The following is a 20,157-nucleotide window of genomic DNA, read 5'->3' on the forward strand; positions in this document are numbered from 1 at the left end:
GTGAAGAGAGGGACACTGTAAGGAGTTGTACAACATGGAAAGTTTTGTTTTGTTTTCATTTTTTTAAATGTTTATTTATTTATTTTGAGACCCAGAGCGTGAGTAGGGGAGAACGAGAGAGAGAGAATCCCAAGCAGGCTCCGCACTGTCAGCACAGAGCCCGAGGGGGGCTCTGTCTCATGAACTGTGAGATCGTGACCTGAGCCAAAATCAAGAGTCAGATGCTTAACCGACTGAGCCACCCAAGCACCCCAAAATGGAAAGTTTTTGGAGGAAGGAGGGTAGGGCAGAAAAATTATAAGCAAAAGAAAAGAAAGGATTATTTCAGGCAAAATCACCTTCCCCTAGTGGGAAGGGCAAAGGGTTTTATTACACAGATGACCTCATCTTCCTTTGGGGGATGGAGAGGGTCCAGGTCCACAGATTACCTCATCGCTGTTATCAGAAAATTCCCGACTGACAGGTTAAGATTTACATTTCTGGGGGAGACTGAAATTGCAATTAGGTTAGGTACTAAGCCCAGGTCTGATATCTGGCCTGGCCCAGGTACCACCATTTTGGGCCTGGGGTTTTCTTTTCTTTTTTTTTTTTTTTTTTTTTTTTTAATTTTGTTTTTCAACGTTTATTTATTTTTGGGACAGAGAGAGACAGAGCATGAACGGGGGAGGGGCAGAGATAGAGGGAGACACAGAATCGGAAACAGGCTCCAGGCTCTGAGCCATCAGCCCAGAGCCTGACGCGGGGCTCGAACTCACGGACCGCGAGATCATGACCTGGCTGAAGTCGGACGCTTAACCGACTGCGCCACCCAGGCGCCCCTGGGGTTTTCTTTTCAACAGTGCACTTGGCCAATTGCTTGGTGCACTGGTCAGCTCAAGCCGCCATAACAGAGGCTGGGTGGCTCAACCAATAGGAATTAATTCTCTCAGGGTTCCAGAGGCTAGGAAGTCCCAGAGCAAGATGCCAGCTCTTGCTGGCTTGCAGATGGCTGTGTCCTCACCTGGTCCAGGGTGTGGGGTAGGGAAAGAAGGGGAGGGGAGAGAGGGAGTGAGAGAGAGCACTCTCTTCCTTTTTTCATAAGGCCACAGTCTTAACAGATTAGGGCCCCACCCTTAAGAGACCTCATTTAACCTCAGCTACCTCCTAGTACCTTTTCTCCAGATACAATTGCGCTGAAGGTTAGGGCTTCCGCACATGGATTTCATGGAGACACAGCTCAGTCCCCAGTACCTGGCAGTGGTGGTCAGGCGATTAGCAGCCGTTATCATGTGCATTATACAGATGCAGACCTTCTTGAGTGGCGGTCACCACTGCCCACTGCAGATGAGTGGTCGGAACGGGAGCCCTTGCAGCTATATCGTTAGAGCCAAGAGAGAGCTGGTGAATCACCAGGCTCAGCCTACTTTCCAAGAGAGACAGCAAAGGCTGAGAGGGGTGAGGAGTTTGTCACCCACCTGGGACTAGAGCTCAGGTCCTGGTCCCCTCAGCTTCTCACATCTCTGGTTGTGCTGTAAACTCCACTTCTCAGGCCATTTTGCCGTTGGTCACGACCATTGGGCTCCTGATGCACATTCCCCAGAAAGTATCCACGGGTCTCTCTATCTCACCTCATCAAATAGCCCTCGCTACTAACGTGACCCTTCAGAATGTCCAGACCATTTTAAGGTTCTGGAAAGCCCGAGAGCCGACCACAGGTGTTGGTGGGGAGGGCAGGTGGAACCATAAAGCCTCCAGCAAACACCATGAATCGGTACACTGTTCTGTCCAAAAACTCTGTGATCCACCCGCATCACGTGGGATGACTGGGTGGGCTCCATGATAGAATTCCTTCGCGGACATGGAACTGCAACGGGGCAGGCTTCTACCCCGCTGGGCCCTCCATTTGCAGTGGGATTGCAGGCTGACACCATGCATCTCTGACCGTTGGTTCCTCTACCAGGGAACAGAGTGGCCGGGTCTTGACGCCATCAGGAAGTCACCTGGAATGCGCTGGATTTCTCTATCCTGCAATTCTGCCCAAGTGCTCTTCCTCCCGCCCTGCTTGGTTGCTCCCCTGGAACTTGCCAGGGCCGAGGCGTTAAAGTCTGAACCCGGACTAAGAGGTGATGGCCTGCGAGATTTCTCATCACTGGATCAGAATCATGGCCTTTGCCGTCAGGTGTTTTACTCCCCGCCAGGTTTGCAAAGCCTTGAAGGAGCTCCCGGGCTTCCTTCTAAGGAGACAGCAAGGGGGCTTCCTGGGGGCCACAGGACTGGGTTATGTCTAAAAACCCTGGGCCTGCCCACCATTCCTCCCCAGGCCACTTCACCGCCCCTCCAGCCTGGGCTGAGACTCTGGGCCTTCCTCCGGCTCCTCCTCCCTGGCCCGGGCTGCGCTGGCAACATGTGCTGCGCCAGCCTTGGACACACCTGTCAAAACAGAGCCAGAGGAGACGCGAGCAGGGAGCTGACAAACACGGTGGGATCACGCTGCGCTTTCCAGCAGCGCTGGGGCGGGGCTGGGGAGGGCCTGGAGGGACGCTGAGCAGCCTCCCAGGGGATTGCTTGACCTGCAGAAGCACAGGTTATTTGTTTTCCTTGCCATCACCTACCCGGTCCTTTTATTTTCTTGTGCACACTTCAAAGTGCAAGGCTCTGTGTTTGATGTGGTGGGAGATGTTACAGAGGTTAGGGCAGTGCTTTTAGCAGGGACAACCACCCAGGAGGCCCTAGAAATGCAGGCTGCAGGCTTCCACTGCCCGCTTCAGAATCACAGAGGGGGCAGCACAGGGAGCAGTGAGGGGGAGAAATCCCCAGGGAATTCTGGTGCTCCAAAGAAAATTTGAGAACCACAGGTGTAAGAGAGAAAGCAAACTATGTTCTTTAAAATTTGTGTGCAGTATCTCGGGGCGCCTGGGTGGCTCAGTCCACTGAGCGTCGAACTTTCACTCAGGTCATAATCTCACGGCTTGTGAGTTCGAGCCCTGTATCAGGCCCGCTGCGGTCAGCACAGAACCCGCTTCAGACCCTCTCTTCCACTGGCTCTCTGCCCCTTCTCTGCTTGTGCCCTGTCTCGCCAAAAATAAATAAAACATTTAAAAACTAATAAAATAAAATAAAATCTGTGTATAGTATCTCATCCAATTCTCACAAACTGAAAGTATTTTCATTTTATAGGTCAGAAAACAAGGCTGAGAAAAGTAAAGTAATTCACTCAAGGCCATGTAGAAGTTATGCGGATTTGAACCCAGAATGTGTGGAAGCCAGCTATGGTGAGGTGCTTCTTACAGAAGGATAGGATTGGGGGTTCAGTTGGGCCTGTGCTTTGCACCTGAGAAAGCTGAGGTCCTCAGAAACAGATTTGTTCAAGGACTCAGAGCAAGCTATTGACACAGCTATAACAAGGCGCCAATCTCAGGGCCCGCCGGGCTTCTCTGGCCCAGCTGCCTTGTCACTAAACATGTGACAAGGCACATATTTAGGATTAGGGATTAGGAAGAGCAATACAGGGGTTAGAGACAGGAGCATAATCTCTGCTGTGAAAGCTGGGGGCTTTACAAAGGAAGCCAGGTGGCCACCAAACTCCCAATGGTCTTTTCCCTAAGTCCAAAATGGGCACCCAACTAAATCCTCTGGGGTGAGGCACAAACTATTAAGTATTAAAATGTCTACTACCTGTGTTTCATCTATTCTAAGTCATGCTTCCTTTCCACACAATCAGATCTGACATGAAGTCAGCCAGAAAGTTTGGAATGACCTCGAATATGATTTGAAAATAAATTTATGTTCATTATCTTTAATGCTAAACAGCGCCCTACATGCAATTATACCTGGAGACATTAGGCAACAATAGAAACATGAAAAATTCTATACAAACTCTTTCAGAAAATAGAAGAGGAGGGAACGCTTGCTAACTCATTCTATGAATCCAGCATTATCTTGATAACAAAACCCAATACATATTACAGGAAAAGAAAATCATAAGAAAAGAAAACTACAGATCAATATCCTTAGAATATAGCAGCAAAATTTCTTTAAAGAAATTTTTTTTAATTTTAGAGAGAGAGAGAGCACAAGCAGGGGAGAAGGGCAGAGGAAGAGAGAGAGAGAGAATCTTTTTTTTTTTTTTTTTTTTTTTTTGAGAGAAAGAATCTTAAGGCGGCTCCCATGCTTAGCACAAAGCCCAACGGGCGGCTCAATCCCATGACCCTGAGATCATGATCTCAGCCGAAATCAAGAGTCAGAGGCTCAACTGACTGAGCCACCTAGGCACCCCTAGAAGTGAAATTTCTTAACAAAATTTTAGCAAACTGAATCCAACAATATATATGAAGGTAATATATCAAAAATGAGTTTTATCTCAGAAATACAAAGTTGTTTTAACACTCAAAATCAAGACAATTTGCCACATTAATAGAAAATAAGATAATATGATTCTCTCTATAGATGCAGAAAAAGCATTTGAAAAAATCCAAAATTTATATATTAGAAAAACCTCACCACACACTAGGAATAAATTGAGCCTTTCTCAGTCTGTTATAAAACATCCTAAAACAAACAAACAACCTAGAGTTAACATCATTCTTAATGATACAAGGCTTAATGCTTTCCCCTAAGACCAGAAAAGAGTCAAGGATGTATGTATGCTTTTACCACTTTGAGTTAACCATGTATTGACAATCCTATCCAATGCAATAACGGAAGTAAAAGATAAAAGAAGATGCCCAGATTGCAAAGGAAGAAGTAAAACTGTCTTTATTTGAGGACAGTGATTGACTAGGTAAAGAATACTAAGGATTTGCCAAAAAAAAAAAAAAAAAAAAAAAAAAAAAGATGACTCAGCAATGAGTAAACAAAATTGAGAACACAAAGTCAATAAACAAATATCAATTGTATTTCTATACACTAGCAAGGCACAGCTAGAAGTTGGAATGAAAAACTGTAATACAATGATATAAAAAATGTGAAATAGTAAAAAATTTGGCAAATACATGTAAGACCTGAGATTTAGAAAACGGAAAATCACATTGCTGTGAGAACTTAAGGAAGACCTAAATAACTGTAGATAAATACAATGTTCATGGATCAGAAGACTCAATATTGTTACAATATGAGTTTACTCCATATTGATATATAGATTGAATGTAATCCTAATAAAAAAATCCCATCAGGAATTTTTAAAGAAATAGATAAACTTACTCTAAAATTTGTTTGGAAATGCAAAGGACCTAGAAGAGCCCAAACTTTTTTAAAACTATTTTTTTAATGTTTATTTATTTTGAGAGCGAGAGACAGAGCATGAGCAGGGGAGGGGCAGACAGAGAGGGAGAGAGAGAAGCCCAAGCAGGCTCTGCACTGTCAGCACACAGCCGGATGCAGGGCTGAAACCTACAAACCATGGGATCACGACCGGAGCTGAAACCAAGAGTCAGATGCTCACCCAACTGAGCCACCCAGGTACCCCAGAGCCAAAAGTATGTTTTTTAAAAAAGAAGAAAGTAGGGGCACCTGAGTGGCTCAGTCAGTTGAGCATCCAGCTTTGGCTTTGGCTCAGGTCATGATTTCACAGTTCATGGGTTCAAATCCCCCAAGAGGCTCTGTGCTGACTGGAGCTTGGAGCCTGCTTCAGATTCTGTGTCTTCTCTCTCTGTCCCTCCCCTGCTCACTTGCTCTCTCTCAAAAATTGAATAAACATTAAAAAATTATTTTTTTTTAATTAGAAAAATAGAAGAAAGTAGAAAGACATACTACCTGATTTCAAGATGTACAAAGCTATAGTAATCAAGATAGTGTGGTATTTGTATAGAGATAGACTCATAGATCAATGGGACAGAATAGAGAGTTCAGAAATAGATCCACTTATATATTGTCTGTTGATTTTAAACAAGATTGCCAAAGCAATTCAATGAAGAAAGAATAATCTTTATAAAAAGCAGTACTGGAACAATAGTATAATGATATACAAAATAGGAATCTTGGCCCTTACCTCTTAACATACACAAAAATTAACTCAAAATGGATTATAGACCTAATTGTAAAAGCTAAAGTATAAAACATCAAAAAACAACATATAAAAATTTTAGAATAGTGCGTTAAGCAACAGTTTCTTAAATATGATATTAAAAGTGTGTCAACACGTAAAAGCATACAAACACGGACTGTAAAAGAGATTTTCATATAAACAAAGCTGAGCAGTTTTTAACCAGTACACTTGCACAAAAAAGAAATATTAAGGGAATATCTTTAGGCTGAAAGGAGATTATACCAGTTACAAACTTAAGTTTCACACACAACACTCTTTTACCCATTGAAAGAAACAATAAGTGTTAAGTTTATGGATATAAAATACTTTTTCTTTTTATTTCTTGATTTCCTTAAAAGAAAATTTATTGTTAAAGGGATAATCACCACAATGCATTGTGAAGTTATTACATACAAAAAAGGAAAATGAATGATAACAGTGGCACAATGAAAGGGAGATAGATAAGTGGAAAGTTCTTACATCATCTGTGAACAAAAATAACATTAATTCAAGGTAGGATAGGAAGGAAGTATATTGTAACTCTTACAGTAACCACTAAAAAATAAAGCCAAGAGGTAGAACAGAAAAGCAAATAGAAGAGGTAAAATGAAATACTAAAAATACTTAATTGAGCAAAAAATAGATGGAAAAGAGGAGTAAATGAACATAAAAAACAAGACAAATAAAAACCCAAAAAGGAAGATATGGGCTTAAAAAAATTATGTAATAATTACATTATATATAAGTGAACTAAATATTCAAATTAAAAGGCAGAGAATGTCAAACTAGACTTAAAAAAAAAATGTAAGACCTAATGATACGCTGTGTGAAAGAGATGCTTCTAATGCCACACTTTTTCTTTTCTTTCTTTTCTTTTTCTTTTCTTTTCTTTTCTTCTTTTCTTTTCTTTTTTCTTTTCTTTTTCTGGAAGCTTCACGAATTTGCATGCCATCCTTGCACAGGGCCCATGCTAATCTTCTCTGTGTCGTTCCAATTTTAGTATATGTGCTGCTGAAGTGAACACTCTAATGCCACACTTCTAATTATATAGGTCAGAGAAAAAACATCGCAAATAAAATCAGAAAAAATTTTTTAACTGGTATTGAAAATATAACATACCAAAATTTGTCAGATGCAGATAAAGTAGTTCTTAGGAAAAATAAAATAAAATAGAGCTTAAGTGACTATATAAGTGGGGCACCTGGGTGGCTCATTTAGTTGAGCGTCTGACTTTGGCCGAGACCATCATCTTACAGGTTCATGAGTTTGAGCCCTACATTGGGCTCTGTACTATCTGCCTGCTTCAGATCCTCTGTTTCCCTCTCTCTGCTCCTCCCTTGTGCTCTCATGCTCTCTCTCTCTCAAAAATAAACATTTAAATGACTATATAAAAAAAGAAAAGCAATTTTTAAATCATTGATTTATGTTTCTGCTTTGAGAAACTAGAAAAAGAAATAAATGTTAACACAGAATAAGATAAAGAGAGACAACTAAAAAAGCCAAAATCAATTTAAAAAAGACAAACAATAAGGAAATTAACACAGCCAAAAGTTAGTTCTTTGAAAATATGAATAAAACTGATATACTCTTAACTAAATTTTCAAGAAAAACAAAGGAAGAACAAATAAATTAACAATATCAGGAATGAAAGAGGGGACATCACTATGGATCCTGCAGAGTGAAGGATAATAAAATAATATTATGAACCAAGTTATACCACCAAATTCAACAATCCAGGTGAAATGAAAAAATTTCTTGAAAGACAAAAATTAAAGAAGCTAATACAAAAATAATAGAAAAGTCTCCATAGTCTTAAGTGCATTTTAAAAACTGAATTCAGAATTAAAACCCTTTTCCTAAGAAAATGTATTTTAAACATTTACAAAATAAATAGCAATCTTACACAAACTCTTTCAAAAGGTAAGGAGGGAATGAGTAAAGTGCAAGAAGATGAAACCATAGACTAATGATCTTCATGAATATAAATGCAAAAATTCTTAACAAATTGAATGAGGGTACTAGCAAATCAAATCTAGTCATATATAAAAAAGATAATACATCATGACTAAGCAGGTTTTGTCACAGTAATGCTAGGTAGTTTAACACTTTGAAAATCAATTAATATGGTTCATCATTTATACAGAAGAATAAAGGAGAAAAATCATTTGGTCATCTCAACAAATGCAAAAAAATTGTAACAATTCAATGTTTTCTAATTAAAAGTCTCAGTAGACTTAGGAATCAAAGGAAACTTCAAACTTCGATAAAGTTGTCTTATGAAAATCTTTCAATTAACATCATATTTAAATGTTAAATACCAAACGCTTTCTCTCTAAAATCAAGAACAAGGCAAAGGTATGGACATACCACTTGCATTCAACATTGTACTGGAGATCTTAGCCAGTGAAATAAGGCAAAAAAAGAAAATATAAAGACAGGGAAAGAAGGAAAATTGTTTCTATCTATAAACAAAATAATGGTACATGTAGAAATTCCTAAGGAATCTATTCAAAAGCAAACCTTACTTTTACCAAAAAACAACTTATCAAAGTCAAAGGATACAAGAGCAATACATAAAAATCAATCATTTGTCTATATACTAGCTACAAAAAAAAAAAAAATGAAAAAGGAAATTAAAAAAATATCACAATAGCATGAAAGAACATAAGATAATTGGGAATAACTTTAACAAAATTTGTATGAAATCTGTATGTATAAAATGACAAAACGTTGCTGACATTTTAAAAGACCAGAATAAATGGAGAGATATACACGTTCACAGATTGAAAGACAATAGTGGACATTCACCCCAACTGATCTATAGTTAATGCAATCTCAAAGTTCCTGCACGTCTTTGTTATAGAAATTGAAAGGCGGATACTAAAATGTATATGGCAATATAAATGACATAGAATAGCAAAAAAGAAAAAAAGTCTTGAAAAAAAAAAGAACCAATTTGGAGGACTTACATAGCCTGATTTCAGTAATGACTATGAAGATTTAGTATTCAAGATAGTATGGTACTGTCACAAAGATGAACAGACAAATGTAACAGAAACAGAGTCAGAAATTAGCTCAACATTAATTAGCCCATTGATGTTTTTGTTTTGTTTTGTTTTGGTTTGGTTTTGTTTTACAAAGGAACCAAAAGAAGTCAACGAGAAAAAGAAAGATTCTTCAAAACTGGTGCTAGGACAATTGGAATCATAAGGAAAAAAGTGTATCTTGACCCCTAGCTCATATTACTCATAAAAATTAATTCAAGATAGATGAAGGCCTAAATACAAATGTTAAAATTATAGCACTTCTAAGAGCGCCTGGAAGGCTCAGTCACTTTGGTGTCTGACTCAATCTCAGCTCAGGTCTTCATCTCAGGGTCATGAGTTCAAGCTCTGTGTTGGGCTCTGCACTGGACATAAAGACTTACTTAAAAAAAAAAAAATTATAGCGCTTCTAGAATAAACGCAGAAAAATACCTTCATGATCTTTGGGTGGCAAAGATTTCTCAGCTAAAACAAGAAAAGCATTAACCATAAGAGAAAAATGTGATAAATTTCATAAAAATTAAAATCTGCACACCAAGAGATCCAGTTAAGTATATGATCAGATATGTTACACACTGGGAGAAAACATTTGACAAATAATTTATAAATAGAATATATAAATATCTCTTGCAACTCAGTAATAAGACAAATAACCCATATAAATGGGTGAAATGTTTGAACGGACTTCACAAGAGACATTTATTAGTGCACAAGAAGATGGTCAACATCATTAGTGATCAGGGAAATATAAGTCAAAACCACAATGAGATACCACCACAAACCTATTAGAATAGCTAAAATTAAAAAGACTGACCAAGTGCTGGTGAGGATGCGGTGAGGATGAAACGCTCATATACCACTGGCAGGAATGTAAAATAATACAACCACTTTGGAAAACAGTTTGGTAGTTTCTTAAAAAGTTAGACATAGGGGCGCCTGGGTGCTCAGTCGGTTAAGCGACCAACTTCGGCTCAGGTCATGATTTCACGGTCTGTGAGTTCGAGCCCCTCGTCGGGCTCTGTGCTGACAGCTCAGAGCCTGGAGCCTGTTTCAGATTCTGTGTCTCCCTCTCTCTGACCCTCCCCCGTTCATGCTCTGTCTCTCTCTGTCTCAAAAATAAATAAACGTTAAAAAATTTTTTTTTAAAAAGTTAGACATACATTTATCATATGGTTCAGTCATTCCACTCCTAGGAATTTATCCCAAAGAAATAAAAACATATCAAAAAATACATTTATTCATAATAGCCAAAAAGTAAAAACAACCCGATGTCCACCATCAGGAGAATGTATAAAACCCATACAATGGAATGCCCCCTCAGCAATGAAAAGGGAAATGTTATATTGGACACAAAAATATGAGTGAATCTTAAAATAATTATGCTGAGAGGCACCTGGGTGGTTCAGTTGGTTAAGCATCTGACTTCGGCTCAGGTCCTGATCTCATGGTTGGTGAGTTCAAGCCCCGCGTCGGGTTCTGTGCTGACAGCTCAGAGCCCGGAGCCTGCTTCAGATTCTGCGTCTCCCTCTCTCTCTGCCTCTCCCCTTCTCATGCTTTGTCTCTGTCTCTGAAAAATGAAAAAAGTGTAAAAAAAATTTTTTAATAAAAAAAATTATGCTGAGTGAAAGAAGCCACCCATAAAAAAGAGTACATAGTGATGATTCTATTTATATGAAATTCTAGAACAGGCGAAACAAATAAAAAAATGATAGAAGGAAGATTAGTGGTTACTGGGGCAGAAGTGGAGAGTAATCAACCAGAAGGGGCATGAGAGTTTTCTGAGGTGACAGAATTGTCCCTATCTTGATTAGGGATGGTGATTACACAGGTGTGTACATTTGTTAAAACTCAAGAAACTATACACTTAAAATGTGTGCATTTTAAAATTATACACTTAAAATGTGTGCATGTAAAGTATACATCAATAAAATTGATTTTAATTTTTTAAAACATTTATTTATTTTTGAAAGAGTGGGGGGAGGGAAAGAGGGGCAGAAAAGAGGGAGACAGAGGATCCAAAGCAAGGTCTGTGCTGTGTGGGGCTGGAACCCACAACCATGAGATCATGACCTGAGCTGAAATCAAGAGTCAGCCGCTTAACCGACTGAGCCACCCAGCCCCAAAATTGATTTTAAAAAACAACTAGGATACCATATTTTACACACTAGAAGAATTAAAATGGAAAAGACAAATATCCAGCTATAGTGAGAATGTTCCTGTTGGGACTGTATGGTAGAACCTCTTTGGAAAACCAGTTTGGCAATTTCTTATAAAGGTAAATATGCACTCACCCTATGACTCAACACTTCACTTCCATTCCTAGGTATTTACCCAAGAGAAACAAAAACATATTCCACAAAAAGACTTGTACAAAAACATTCACAGCAGCTTTCATCATAATTTCCCCAAACTGGAAATAGGCCAAATATCCACCAATGGATAAATTGTTACATTTTTGTGCAATGGAATATGAACTACTCCAAAGAAGATGGGGAAGAAGGGGAGGGGGGAGAGGTTGAAGAGGAAGAAAAAAAGCAACAACCAAAGTGTATAAGCAATACATTAAAAAAAAACAGTCAAAAATACTATACTGAAGAAAAGTAACACACAAAAGAGCATATACAGTATGATTCCATTTCTGTTAAATTAGGGGGAGGCAAAGCCATCCTATGACGCTAGAGAACAGAGTGGTTGCTGCCTCAAGGTGTGCAGGGGAAAAGCAGGAATCGATGGAGAGACCATAAGACAAGTTTCTGCTCTCATGGAAATGGTCTGTGTCCTGACAGCTGTGTGACTTCTCCAGATGTATGCATTTAGGGAAATGCATTGAACTAGGCACATAATCTATGCGTTTCACTGAAGGCATGTGAAGTAGCACTCAATTTTTAAAAATTATTTTAAGAAATAGAAATTTACTTCCAAAAGCTCATGAGTCAAAAAAGAAAAAGTAAAACTTACATTGAAATAGACATAGCAAGTATTTTTAAGCTGCTTTATTATGAAATGTCTCATAATAAAATCTCAGAAGCTGAGGAGTGTAGTTGGGCAGTACTTGAAGAGAAAATTAATGGTCTTAAATACTTACATTAGAAGAAGAAAGGCTAAAGTTAATGAGCTATGTGTCCAACTTGAAAAGTCTGAAGTCCACCAGAACACACATAAAGTCAAAGGAAGGAAATAATAAAGGCCTAAAATTAATGACATGAGAAAAAGAAAGTTTTGAATGGGGAGGACAAAGCCAAAAGTTAGTTCTTTTTTTTTTTTTTTAACGTTTATTTATTTTTGAGATAGAGAGAGACAGAGCATGAACCGGGGAGGGTCAGAGAGAGAGGGAGCCACAGAATCTGAAACAGGCTCCGGGCTCTGAGCGGTCAGCACAGAGCCCGACGCGGGGCTCGAACTCACGGACCACGAGATCATGACCTGAGCCGAAGTCGGCCGCTTAACCGACTGAGCCACCCAGGCGTCCCAAGTTAGTTCTTTTAAAAGACTAATACAATTGATAAGCTATATGCAGTATTGATCAAGAAAAATGAAAGCATCAATAACAGACATTGAGAATAAATAAGACAACATTAAATGGAATTGCCATGAACATTTAGTCGCGATACATTTGAAAGCTTTGATGGACCGAACAAATTCATCGGAAAATGTAAGTCATCAAAACTGACTCAAGAAGTAGAAAACCTGAATATTCTGAGACCATTAGAGATGTTGGATCAGTGGTTTAAAATATTCCCCCAAAGAAAACACCAGGCTCATGCAGAAAGACTTAGAGGCAAATTCTACCAAAACATTCAAAGACAACTCTAATCCAACACAAATTCCTCCAGAGAACAGATGAAATAGGGAGACTTCCCCAAATTTATTCCATGAGGATAGAAAAGTTTGTTACAAAAATCAGAAAAGGAAATAGATGAATAGATGCAGAAAAATCATTTAGTAAATAAGGCATCAATAAGATGCCTTATTTATCTCATCCTATGTGATAAGAGAAGAAATCTTATCAAACTAGGGAACTTTTAAATCTAAAATGTAGTATCTACCAAAAAAGTTCACAGCAAACATCCTTCCTAAAGGTGAAAAATGGAAACTCTTCCCTTTAAGAAAACCAGACATCACATGCCTCCTGACATGATGTAATAGAAAGTACACAGCACCACCTATTAAGTAGATTTGCCAAAATAAAGAAAAGAAAATTGCCCCTAGTTGTAATCAAGCCTCTAGATCTATCTTCCAGTTTGCCCACAGCATCTCCAAAGAGAGAAACATGTTAACACCATCTTCATGATCTTGAACCGTCAACCTAGAATGACTCATTTTTTCAGCAAATAAATGGCATGGGAAAAGTAGCGTGGAGGAGATGTTATAGATCAAAAGAGACGTTAACAAAAAATAACGTAAAAGTTTATTCAAGAGAGAGGCTTAAATATATCAATCAAATGCAATGTTTGGGCTTGGGATTTTAATTCAAACAAATCAGTTTATAAAGAATTTTTGAGAAAATCACAGAAATTTGAACACAGATTTGTTATTATAATATATTAAGAAATTATTAAGTGTAATAATGTATTGTGATTACTGGGGCACCTGGGTGGCTCAGTTGGTTAAGCGTCTGCCTTTGGCTCAGGTCACGATCTCACAGTTGGTGAGTTTGAGTCCTGCACCGGGTTCAGTGCTGTCGGCAAGGAGCCCACTTAGCATCCTCTGTCCCCCCCTCTCTCTCTGCCCCTCCCGAGCTTGCTCACTCTCTAAAATAAATGAACATTAAGAAAATAATGTATTGTGATTGCTTAAAAAAAAAAAAACTCTATGTTAAAGATACATGCCTTGATGGGGCCCCTGGGTGGCTCAGTAGGTTAAGCGTCCGACTTCCGCTCAGGTCACGATCTCACTGTCCGTGAGTTCGAGCCCCGCGTCGGGCTCTGTGCTGACTGCTCAGAATCTGGAGCCTGTTTCAGATTCTGTGTCTCCCTCTCTCTCTGACCCTCCCCCGTTCATGCTCTGTCTCTCCCTGTCTCAAAAATAAATAAAACGTTAAAAAAAAAATACATGCCTTGAAATATTTAAAGCTGAAATGATTCGATGTCTGGGATTTGCTTTAAAGTATGCTATGAGATAAGATAAAAAAAAACAATTGGCAAAACATTAACAATTATAAAATTGGGTGATGAGTGAGACATGGGTACATGGGGGTACATCATCTAGTCTCTTGGCCTTTGATGGAAACCCTCTGTAATAACAACATAAAAGACAAATAGCGATGATGGTGGTGGTGGCCACAACAACAAATATTATTTTGAAAACAAAACAAAGAAGGCAATAGGCCCTCCTCCTCCTTCACCATCGTGGGGCCTCCCAGGAAGACCAGGCTGCTAGTTAAACTGTCTCCAGCCCATCTCCATGGCTTTTGCTTACACCATTTCTTCCTCCCAGAGTTCCCTTTCCACTTGTCTTTGCAGACCTAAGCCCTGACTTCCCGCAAGCCCAGCTCCCAATGTACCTATGGCAGATATCTGCTGTAGTTACTGAATCCCCACCCACTCTTCTTCAAGTAACAACACCCATCCGTCTTTTCCTTGGGATAAACACTTCATGTGGTTCAAAGTTGACCCCACCCCCCCACAACCCCCCAGCGACAGACCAATGACTCAGGTCTGACCAGTGGGAATACCACTGCTCTGTCCACACTCATTGCAGGAATGGACATGTTACCCAGGCAGGGCCAATTAGCCAAAGAATGTCAGCCTCCACGTTTTTGCTGAAAATGTTAGAAAAGAGGTGCTTTCTCTTTTTATGGGGTAGCTAGGTTAGCAGACTGAAAGCTTGGAGGGGCTGCGGCCATGTCCCTAAAAACGGGAGGGGATCTTACCTAAGAAGCCACTATAAGAAAGCAGAGACTCAGAGACTCAGAGCCTGGTGACAATTATAATCCCTATATATAGCCACACCTCCTCCCCTCCATCTTCTAGTACATTAATAAAATGCCCATGTGTGTGTGTGTGTGTGTGTGTGTGTGTGTGTGTGCACATGCACAAAAGAGAGAGAATGCAATACATTCTGTTCGGGATCAAGAACAAGGGTGCCTGCTGCTATCACCACTTGTCCTCAACGTTGAACTGGAGGTCCTATACATTTCATTAAAGTAAGAAAAAGAAACAAATGGTACAAGGCATATAGTGCATATGGTGCCTGAGATATTTTTTGTCTTTTACGGTCTAATGAAGTGTTCATTTAGTCAAAATCCTTTATTTTGCCATTGGCCTTCTACCATGAACTGAATAGCCAGCCTGCCGCATGATTACATAGCCGCCAGTCTGCCGGTCAGTGACCGAACCAGTCAATCAGAAAAGAACTGAATATCAGAAGCAGTGCCTGAAACGAGTGTGTCTGGGCAGCATGAAAGGATCCCGAGAGAGAAATTTGCTAAACCGGTTCTAGAAGTTCTGACCAATGTGAGGTTGATAACGCACTGAGCCATGTCTCATTTATATCTCGTCATCGTCCTACATCACGGAGGAGGGATTCAGGTAGGTCGGGCAGGCTTCCCAGGGCCCTGTCCTTGGAAACAAAAGTCCTATTGTGTTTGGATGTGAGTGTTCAGGCACTGAGAAGGCACTAAATTGCTCTAGAATCTATGTTCAGGAGTAAACTTGTCCAGTCATCTCAGGGCCTCAGGGCCTCAGGGCATTGGGACAAGGGCAGGCCTAGATGTGCTCTCTCAGCTCGGCTCAAGGTGAACCAGACAGACTCTGGGTGGACTCCTAAGGGATCCCAAGGAACCTCTAAGACCAAACTGGACCAGAAAGCTGATTGAGGTTATTTATCATGAAGGATCCATACTTCTAGACATCCTTCCCCTTTATCCAGAGAGATACAACCTTTCCCAGTATTAGGGAACCTGAGAGGCTCACCAAAAGCTGCTCAGTTACTTTGGAATTGCCAGCACCTTGCTAAGCTTGACTCCATGTATGTCCAAGGACGTTTACCGTCCAGTATGGAATAGCAAGAGACTAGAAATTAACCTGAATCCCCATTACTATGAGACTAAATTGTGAGACATCTATAACATGAAATTATGTGGTCGTTAAAAAGTAATAAGGCAGTCCTCTGTGAACTGATTAAGAATAATTTCCAAAATATATTTTAAAAGGTAAAATTTATAAAAAGCGAAGTAAAAGAACATATACATTATGCTATCATTTGTGTGAAAAATATAAATATGTACATTGCTGTTTTTAAATGCTGAGAATGTCTTTGGAAGGATCTATAAAAGCCTGATGATAGAAGCCTCTGGAAAGGGGAGCTCAGGAAGGGGGCAACAGAGGCAGGAGGGAAATCTGCCTTTCCCTGTAAATTCTTTTGCACCTTTTGGACTTTGTGAATGTGTTAAGCAATTGTTTTTATTTTAAAACATAAAAAAGTAAAGAAGCTTTCCAAAGCAAGGAATATTTTTACATTTAATCCAGACTGGGGAGACTTCAGCAAATCATCAGTAGGCCTGTGAGAGTGCAGCCTTCCAAGGACCACATATTTGAATCTCCCAGCTCAGTTTCTCTCCCTTGGCCAGAGGAGCAGAATCTGAGATTCTTATTTCCCTTTACTTTTTTTTGCTTTTTCAAACTCTCAACCCCTTCCTTTCTTCTTGCACTTGTCATGACATCATGATTCAATATTTCATGGCACGCTAATATTTCCAACCAGACCACTCATTCATCCTGATTATAAATGATGTTGGCACCCCTTGCTGAGAGGAGGGGAGCCTGATTGCACTCACCTGGTTCCTGTCAATCCACACGTGAATGACTTCTGGGAAGGCTCTCGGTCTCCTACATTAATCCTGCCCCCCTGTGGATTCCTGTAAGTTTCAGTGCCACACTCACCTGGTTCCTGTCACTCTACATATGAGTGGCTTCTGGGAAGGCTGTCTGCTGCATTAAATCTACCCCCTGTGGATTCCTGTAAATTTCAGGGCTGAATGGCCCTTTTGTCCCCTGAGGTTCTATTCTTCCCGCTGACCTCATCCTCAATCCTTTCTCCTCCTAGACCTTGGACTCATTCCTTTGTGAGTCCTATGATTCCCTTCCTGTAGTTTTCAATTATTTTAATCTCTGATCTCCTCCCCACCTTTCTCATTCTCCTCTGCCTGATCACAAAGCCTCCCAGATCACACAAGTTTCTGATGGAGATTATAACACAAGACCCCTAATATCTGACAATTTCCATCCAGGTAATGCTGGACCATTCCGACTTCATGAATTAGGGAACTGCCTGCTTTTTGACCAAATTTATTAACAGTCACCTTTCTGGGTAGAAAGTATTGCATAGTGAAAAGATTCCTAAAAAATAAGTGTAAGAATCCATACTTCACAAAGTAGTAGAGCAGATTAAATGAATTTTGTATGTAAAAGGTTATTTTAGTGTCTTGACTCAGAACCAATGCTTAGTGAATATAGTTCTCTACCCCTGGATGTTTTCCAGCTTCATTTCATAGAAACTATGCCAAATAAATTCTCACTCACATATGTAGGAATACCTCTCATCAAGCATACATATGTAAATCAATTAATATATGTAAATCAATTTATAAACTAATATAAATTTTATAAATAACACAATATAGAAATAGTTGTAGGGGTGTCTGGGTGGCTCAGTCAGTTGAGCATCCGACTCTTGATTTTGGCTCAAGTTGTGATCCCAGGGTCGTAGGATTAGGCCCCACACTGGACTCCACACTGCATGTGGAGTCTGCTTGGGATTCTCTGTCTCTCTCTCTCTCTCTGCCCCTCTCCCCTGCTTGTGCTCTCTAAAATAAAATATTAAAAAATTTTAAATAATTAATTGTAGTAATTACATAAATAATGTAATATACATTGATTTACATATATAAATTGATTTATACAAAGATATATAGATCATATTCATATGGCCCAAGAGACAATAATTTTTTCAAAAACAGGAAAGCAAACAGAGGAAAACTACATTTAGAAGAAGAAAGAAATGAGCAGATAGTTGGAGAAATGAAAAGCTGAGAAGAAGGTGAGTGAATGTGTAGGAATGAGAAGTAAACATAGCTTTGATCAGTAAGAGGCACACCCCCATGGTAGTTTGGTAAGTACAAGTTATTTGTGACCTAATTTGTAAACTTCACCCATTCACAATAGCAGGAAACAGAAAGAGAAATGGAAGCTAGCCACAGAAAGAGATCTGTGCCTATTTATTGCCTGCTGGAAGATGAGCCAAAGTAGTTAAGTACATCTGTGTGTCACCTCAGGTCCCCACAAGATCAAATCACCAGAAGGCAAGACTATAACTGGAAAAAAGGTATACAGAAATAGGAAGGAATGGAAATGGAATGGAAAATGGTGGAGCTGGGTAAAATAATCCATCCTCATCAGAGTCGATCAAGGGTTTTCTAAGTGGTCTCCCTCAACCCTTTACCATACGATATAGACTGAGGTGATGTTGAGACTTCCTTGTCTGAAATCCACCGATGACTTCCACTTCTGGATATAGCAGGGTAACTGGTACCATACCAGCCCTCCCATCATAAACAATCATAACATGGGACAAAATATATGACACAACTGTTTTCAGGCAGTGGATAATGGGCAGTGCAAGACTCCAGTTCCCAAGAGAAAGAAAACCCACAAGGTGAACTCATGATCACCTTGGAGACAATTTTGTAAAAGAGGGCAGAGGGTTAAAGTCTAATCTAAGCATAACAGTCTTGCTGAGCTGAGGAGTCAGCGTGCAGAGTTCAGGAGGGGTAGCTGAAGCAGTGGGAACTACAGAGCAGGGCAATGAATAAGAAAGGGATGTACATATAAAAGGCCCAAAAGTTGTGTTTGGGTTACCCATGAGGCCTTGGGTGAGGGCTGTATACACGCAGGTAAAAACTACAAAGGATTACTTGTGACGCTAATATGGGCTAATATGAGAACGAACAGAGACATGAGATCATGAATTCCTGGAGATATTGGAGATACATAACAGCAGAGTGGAGTGATGTTATTAATAATTTGTCAACATCTTCAGCATCAGGCTGAGACATCAGAAACGTTGTGCTTTAGGAGTAAGAACTACACTCTAGATCAAGGCTTATCTTAGGCTCATTCTAAAAAAAAAAAAAGCCAAGCTCTGGAAAATGTCCAAGAGAGAAAGTTTGGAGGCTGAGTCCCATAAAGTTCGAAGGTGGGAATAACAAACTTGGCATAAAAAAACATCAAATCAAATCAAGTTCAAAGGGATCAATCAGTGATTGAACTGATTATTAGAACATAAATCAATACTCTACTGAAGAGAATAACAGATTCCATAGTCTCTAAAATGTGTCATCCATAATATCCAAAAATTACTAGACATGGCCCCCAAAAAGAACAAAAAAACAACAAAAAAATGTGACCATTGTCAAGAAAAAAATGTGACCATTGTCAAGAAAAAAAAAAGCAATAAATATTGTTCCAGAGGTTACCCAAGTGTTAGCAGACAAAGATAATATATTAATATGATAATAAATATATTTAAAGAACTAAATGAAAATACAGTTATAATAAATAAAGCAGGAAATCCCACAGAAAAGTGAAAGCTATAAAAAATGGGAATTTTAAAACTGAAAATTATAATAACTGAAATAAAATATTCACTGGATGGAATTAACATTGCATTGGCACAGAAAAGAAAAAGTCAGAAAAACTTGAAGATAAATCAATAGAAATTATCCAAACTGAAGGAAAAAATACAGCAGGAAAAACAAACAGAACCCCCAGGGGTACTTGGGGATAATGGCAAATAATCCAACATACATGAAATTGGAGAACCAGAAGAAAAATTGAGAATAGAAAGAAAATCACACCTACCAGGCAAACTTATAAAACCCAAAGATATAGAGAAAATCTTAGAAACATCTAGAGAATAAAACACACATTATACACATTATAAATTATACACATTATAAAAACTAATGATATGACCCTAATTTTTAAATCAGAAGCAACAGACACAAGAAACAATGGAATAAAATCTTTGAGGTTTTAAAATATTGTCAACATAGAATTTATATCCATTGAGAACATCCTTCAAAAATGAGGATAGGGGCGCCTGGGTGGCGCA

At 39.3% G+C, this 20,157-nt stretch overlaps 1 non-coding gene across 1 annotated transcript; it reads right to left on the reverse strand.

The window, feature by feature from the left end:
* Positions 1 to 6,918: 6,918 nt before the first annotated feature.
* On the reverse strand, positions 6,919 to 7,025 carry LOC123596560. The gene has a single exon (XR_006711735.1). It is a non-coding gene; the product is annotated as a U6 spliceosomal RNA (small nuclear RNA).
* Positions 7,026 to 20,157: the final 13,132 nt, after the last annotated feature.

The sequence above is a fragment of the Leopardus geoffroyi genome, chromosome B1 (genome assembly GCF_018350155.1).
Source record: "Leopardus geoffroyi isolate Oge1 chromosome B1, O.geoffroyi_Oge1_pat1.0, whole genome shotgun sequence".
Classification (NCBI taxonomy): domain Eukaryota; kingdom Metazoa; phylum Chordata; class Mammalia; order Carnivora; family Felidae; genus Leopardus; species Leopardus geoffroyi.